This window comes from Argopecten irradians, unplaced genomic scaffold (assembly GCF_041381155.1).
Source record: "Argopecten irradians isolate NY unplaced genomic scaffold, Ai_NY scaffold_0489, whole genome shotgun sequence".
Taxonomy (NCBI): Eukaryota; Metazoa; Mollusca; class Bivalvia; order Pectinida; family Pectinidae; genus Argopecten; species Argopecten irradians.
The window spans coordinates 11,175-17,595 of NW_027187956.1; the positions used below are offsets into that span (position 1 = coordinate 11,175).

General features: G+C 35.4%; 1 pseudogene; it reads right to left on the reverse strand.

Annotated features, from left to right (window-relative positions):
* Positions 1–4,851: 4,851 nt before the first annotated feature.
* Positions 4,852–6,152, reverse strand: LOC138312837 (zinc finger protein 862-like; annotated as a pseudogene).
* Positions 6,153–6,421: the final 269 nt, after the last annotated feature.

A 6,421-nucleotide genomic window follows, 5' to 3' on the forward strand; every position in this document is an offset into this window, starting at 1 on the left:
AGAGTCCCGCACCACAACCTTGTCAGGATATCACATACGGGTACATGCAATTTAATAAAGCCCCATTCGATGATTTATAAAACACACTGTCATTGAGAACAATGTCAGTTCGTGTTTTGTTTTTTGATTGTTGAATAGCCATGTGCCATCCCCTTAATTCCCCATTTTTTTTAAATAAAGTGAATTTTGTAGATGATACTACTGTAATAGTCCTGATAGTCGCTATCGACGCGTATAGAGACGCTGTTGCCTATTTAATTAAGTCCAATGTTCTATCAATTGTCAATACTAGTGGCATTACTATTAGTCTTTTGGGGCGAGAACACACTATTGGGGATAGTTTAAAATATCGCGCAGAGATTGCCAAATGACTGCAGTTCGAGTATTGTAATGGCGACCTTGCAGTTCTGGAATTCGTTATTAAATTCTAGTCGTAACATCTGAACTTTACGTAGTTTTCCATTAAGTTACTTATTTTTTGCTTAGGTCAAATTTGTGGGACTAATTCAAGTAATTGATACCGGAAATAGGTCTAAAATACATTTTGTTAAATCAATAAATATTCATCTGATGACTGACATTATTGATCAACAATAAATAACGGGAGTGCCCCGACACACCTTGTCAGGTAAATGGTACATGAATTACAAAAGCCCATATTTGGAGGTATCATTGATTTTCTTAAACCACTGAAAAATTAAATTGAGTCAGTGTTTGTTTTTGTACAGTTGCGGGCATGGGGGGAAAAGATGACTCTACAAAGTAATAAGAAACTGATAGTCTGTTTCTTCCGTACAAGGAAGTAAAGGTATTTGAGTTCCAGTGACAATTTCAACTATGATGCAATACTTTTGAGGTTGCGGTTCCCCAGGCATTATAAGAAACTTATGGGATTTGGTCATTTTATGCAATCATTTCCAACAGTAATCTATTTAATTGACACTACATATTACTACATATGAAATTTGACAAAGATCCTTTCAGTACTTTCTGAGATATATAAGGCCAAACAAAATTAATTCTTAGTTTCTCAGGCCCCGCCGCATCGACATTTACCCCCCGCACCAACGTTTTTATGCGCCATAACTTAAAAATTAAAATCGAGACCGCCGCATCGAACGCACCCCAAATTTCCATTCGAACTCACCCGAAATTTCCATTCGAAAACGCGCCCCCGGAAATTGGCTCCAATTTTAGGTGTGCACCTTTCATTTCCGGTAAAAAATGGCTGCCGATGTCAGCATTTGCTCAAAACGGAATGTTTCCTCCCAGGATTATGTATTTTCAACTGGTTTTCTTTGGATATAGTGACGATTGAGATATTCAAAAGCTGTTCTTAAAGACTGAGTAAGAATTTACATTTTCTTCACGTGTTTTCATTGATTTTCATGTCCTTCAAGTCAGAAAAAAATAAAATGTTATCTGCCGCATTTGTTTTCAGAGAAATAAAAAATAAAAAAATATTCCCGCCGCCCGCACTGACTTTTTAAAAAAGTGGCCTGAGAAACTAACAATTAATTTTTTTTGGCCTAACAAACTTGAATTATTAAAATCGAAGTGGCTACCTGTCGGCCATCTTGTTGACCGATCCGTCCGAAAATGCAATCTGCACAACTAAAGTCTTAGGGGAACCTACAAATAAAATTTGAGACAGATTGCTTCAGTACTTTCAGTACAATGTTAAATCTGAGTCTATGATTACTACTGTGTTTCTCCCTGGTTGGTTTTCAGCATGCTGTTTCTGTTAAGATAGTACATTTGTTTTATGTATACTGTTTGGTATATATATGGCTGTCTAACCCCAAATGCTTACACACTTTTCCGGAGGTATTTCAAGCAGTCAAGTGTCGCTCTACTTACACAGTGTCAATGTCATTCTGAAGGTCTAGGCTAAGTAGATTATTTTCAATCATTCAAAACATTTCTGTATCATTTGAGAATAAGTACATCTCCGAGTCGACTACTTTAGGGAGGTTATTCATATAAAAACTCTTGATGTAATGGTGATCCATACTGAATCTGCACCAATACAATATTTAAGAATATTTGAGCACTTTTTGCAGCCCTTTTCACTGTGCCAAAAGTTGGAAAAAAACAGCTCACACATGCTTGAAAATGACATCATCAATACATGAGGAGACTATTATCAAGGATGTCATTAATGCACTATGACATCTCTGTGATGTCAACACTAAAAATAATTCTAAATAACTGAATTTTTCTTTACAGTATGGAAGAAAACTAATCAAGCATGGGTGTGTTAAGTGGATAGGGATATCTCAACCTTCATGAAAGATTTTGGCCTCCAACATTCAGCAAGCCTCCGGTTGACATGCCAAAATCATTCACTCAGGTTGAGTTATCCTGGTTCACTTGACAGACCCATGTAAGATTCTTTTATTCTCAACTTTAAACTTCAGTATTTTTTATATTATTACAACATTCACTTATAACAATTACATTTTTAAATGTATAGAGTATAGATATTTCACAAGTCTTCAACTTACCTCTAATTCTGTCGTTCAGTAATTTTCATCAAAGTCATGCTGTTCAGTCCTTAGTTCTGAAGTCTAGCAGCTTTTGACCTGGAAAATGAACAAGAGGTCAACGAACCAAAGAATCATATTCAACGACTTCACACACAGAGAAATTACTACTGCTGTCCAATGATATATATGTAAAGTAGGAATTAACAAGCAAATTCGTGGAATTCCCATCCCCCGCTTTCAGGACATATTATAGGTAAACATCATTGAGGTTGCAGGGAAATTGCAGAAAATGACTTTTTTTTATCAAATCAAAAGGCCATAACTGCTAAATAAGGTCCGTCGCAAGTGGCGATTGAACTTGGCCGAGCCCTTAAGAAATTTAACTTTGTTACCAAGTTTGAAGAAAATCAGTTTTGTATTTATTACAGTTATTGTAGGGAAGTGGCATAAAATATTTTTTTTTATCAAATCATAGGGCCATAACTCTGCTAATTAAGATCTGCCAAAAGTGGCGATCGAACTTGGCTAAGCCCTTAAGGCATTTAACTTTATTCCCAAGTTTTAACAATATTTGTTTTAACATTTGTTAGTTATTACACAGAAACTGCAGAAAAATGACATTTGTAGTAAATTAAAGGGCCATAACTCTGATAAATAACATCTGCTGAAAGAGTTGATCGAACCTGCCCAGCCACTTACAGTGGTTGACATTAACTTTTTGAGTAGCCCTCAATTATTTCAGGTAGCCCAGCGATATACATCCAAGGTGCACAGTGCCTTGGCTGACGAGCAAGGCGAGGAAGGGGGGTCGGTTGGGGAGGGCGGTGTCCCCCCTCCTGATTGGAAGGGGGGTCCGGCCAATTGTTAAAGACATTTTTTGAAATATAGGTAAATTATTCAAATTGTTCAAATATGTGTAATAAAAGCATCTGATTCAAAAAATAAAGAACTAATTCAATTTTTCTTTTACCTGGAAACCAAAACAGTTTTAAACCGTGTCCACTCATGCTCAATGCATTCCACCTCTATGGTAGGACAGAATCCTTTAAGAGCAGGGCCACAACTCTCAACCAGGATATGCATGTGTTCATCACCGAATTCTTCAGAAAAATTAGACATTTAAATGGATTAATACTTTAATAGATACATACCAGTATAATAAGTGAATATATCTATATTAATAATCTTTAATTAAAATCACAGCATGTAAAGCAAATTATCATATTAAAAAAGACAATAACCTTAACTTTCAGCTTTGAATAATTTTCATGTTTCAGCTGTTAGCATATTGATTAATAAACTACCATTATGCCATTGCTCTTTACCTATATCTTGGCTCAGATCTTTAGGCCATGTATTTACTGAAAGAATTGAGGATGCCCTGAAAAAGGTAGAATCTCCTTCAAATCTTTGAGTGATGCTCTGAATGAGTTTTCTCCTTCCTGGCTGCTAGATGTGAAAATTCCAGCGAAGGCTTGCTTGAGGAGTCTACATCTCTCAGGAATGGGCCATTGCTGATGAGTATTAGTTGGTTTACATGAGAAAAGCACAGGGACCTGGCACGATTTTTTTTAACTTACAGTATACATATATATATATATTATAGTATCAAGGGTATGAACTCGGCGGTCGGGAAAAACGGACCTATTTTTTTAAAACCGTGATTATTTTAATAAATGGGTTCTATACAACATTGACGGATATCTTACCTTAAAGAGAAATAATTTATCTTTCCATTGAGTGCTTGATGAACTAAATTGGCCAAGTATTGACGAAGTCATGGCTTGATGAATCAGGAAATTTATGAAAAATATGCTAGGTAGACATTACCCTGTCTGGTCGAAATGTCGTCTCGGCTCTAATGGGCACCTCAAGAACCAAGCCAAAATCACAAAATCTACGATTGTGGTGGTAAACAGTACCCATAACTGTGTTCATCCACAATCTCCTTTGGAGGTGTCATGATCCGTACTTTGTAGAAACTCCATTTAAACATCGTGTAGCTCACTTACTTTAACCGTCACCGCCATGTTCATTTGTTCTTCGGGAACGCTTCTCGAGTTTACACACAAGCACAACATTTCATAATTTGCATAATGTCGTCATGATATGTAAAGTCGAGAAGCGTTCCGAGAGAAAAATGACCATGGTGGTGACGGTTGAAGTAAGTGAGCTACACGATGTTTAAATGGAGTTTCTACAAAGTACGGGTCATATTGTTTACATATTAAAGATAGATCTACAAAGTATCTAGTGGTTAGATAAGCAAGGTTAGATGCCAGGAGGTTAAATATGTGATTATGATTAAAAATAAAATCAACATGCTCAAACCACATCATATTGGGTCTGAGTGTTTTTTTACCTTGTCTTGTACTTCTTTAAAGTCAGATGAATGCTGTCTATTTCACTCTAGAGATGTCGGCTGTGGTGCTGTCCTTTACTTGTATCACCTCAGACAAATAGCTGAAGAATTGAACAACGTCCAACATTAGATGCATCCAGTAGTTTATGTCATTGTTCTTTAACAGCTTCAAAAAGTTACGTGCTTTGGCACTTGCTTCCTTTGATGGATTTTGCTGCATCTGTTAATTATACCATCATAACATGATTACAAAACATTAAGTATATGTGTTGTTTAATATACAACAGTGACTTTGAGAGGAACAATGCAACTCTAAAGGACATAATTGCCAATTGCTTTCTGGTAAAATTATTTCCAGAACAGCAATGTAATTCTTTTGTCTTGAACTATATTCAGATCAATTTATTACAAGAGAAAACTATATATATATATTGTCATAAATATTACTAGCTCAAGAAGAAGGATTATGCTTTCTGAGCCTGCTTTTAGATTTTTTAGTGCACGCTTTGTGTGTGGTAACCACCTGGTGCCTCCTGTACGAGGGTACATAAGCTTTTTTTCAATAAAATCTGCAGCCATTTGTAGATTACTCCTGTTTAGGGGGCTCTACCTGAAAGAAAATTGAGAGAAAAATGGAGAATTTTCAAAACTGGAGTACTTTCCTGATGCATAAATAATAGGTTTGCTGATATTCCAAACAAAACTATAAAAGACAGACTTCACCAAGATATAGTGATGAAAAGGTGAAAAATCTCATTTGGAACTATTTACCAGATATTTCATAGAAAAATATTAATTTTTAATGTTTGCACATATAACTACTTTTACATAAATAACTACTAACTTGTAGAACAGATACAAATTGGTAAGTAGCAGCTCGCACTTCTGGTGTATGGGGATGTCTTTGATGGAGTCCTTGTATGCGAATTCTAATCTGATATAAAAAAAAAAAAAAAAAATTTGTTTAATATTTCAGCATACCAGTATATTGTATGGAAAAAATCAATTATTTTTCAAATAAAACTAACAATAAAATCCTGAATAAGATAGCTTTTTATTACCACATTATTGAGAATAGCCATTACTGTTACCTAAAATACATTATTCACAATTATTTTTAAAGTAAGATAAAAATGCTTGTTGTTTCACACAAAAAAGAAACCACACACAAACCTGTGAGCAGAACAATGTATTATATATATATTGCTTTGAAAACGGTCGGTCCGTTTCCTTCGCCATCCTCACAACCACACCACTTTTCTTTCCTAACATATATTCACGGACGCACCGTCAGTTCCCATGGCAACTATCTTTTTCCTCCATGTGTCCCCAAACCTCATGTCTAACAAAGACAGAAATTGCGCTGGTGATATTTTTGGGCGTCAGACTTGCCAACATGTCTCAATCCAACAAAGAGATGTGGATACCTGAAATATTAATTTTAATATACATATAAAAAAACTAGCTCTAGACAAATGTAATTCATTTTTAGGACTTGATTATTTGTATACTATTTCAGGACTTGATTATTGTAATGTATAAGTGATAAGAGTTAAGAACAATGACCCTT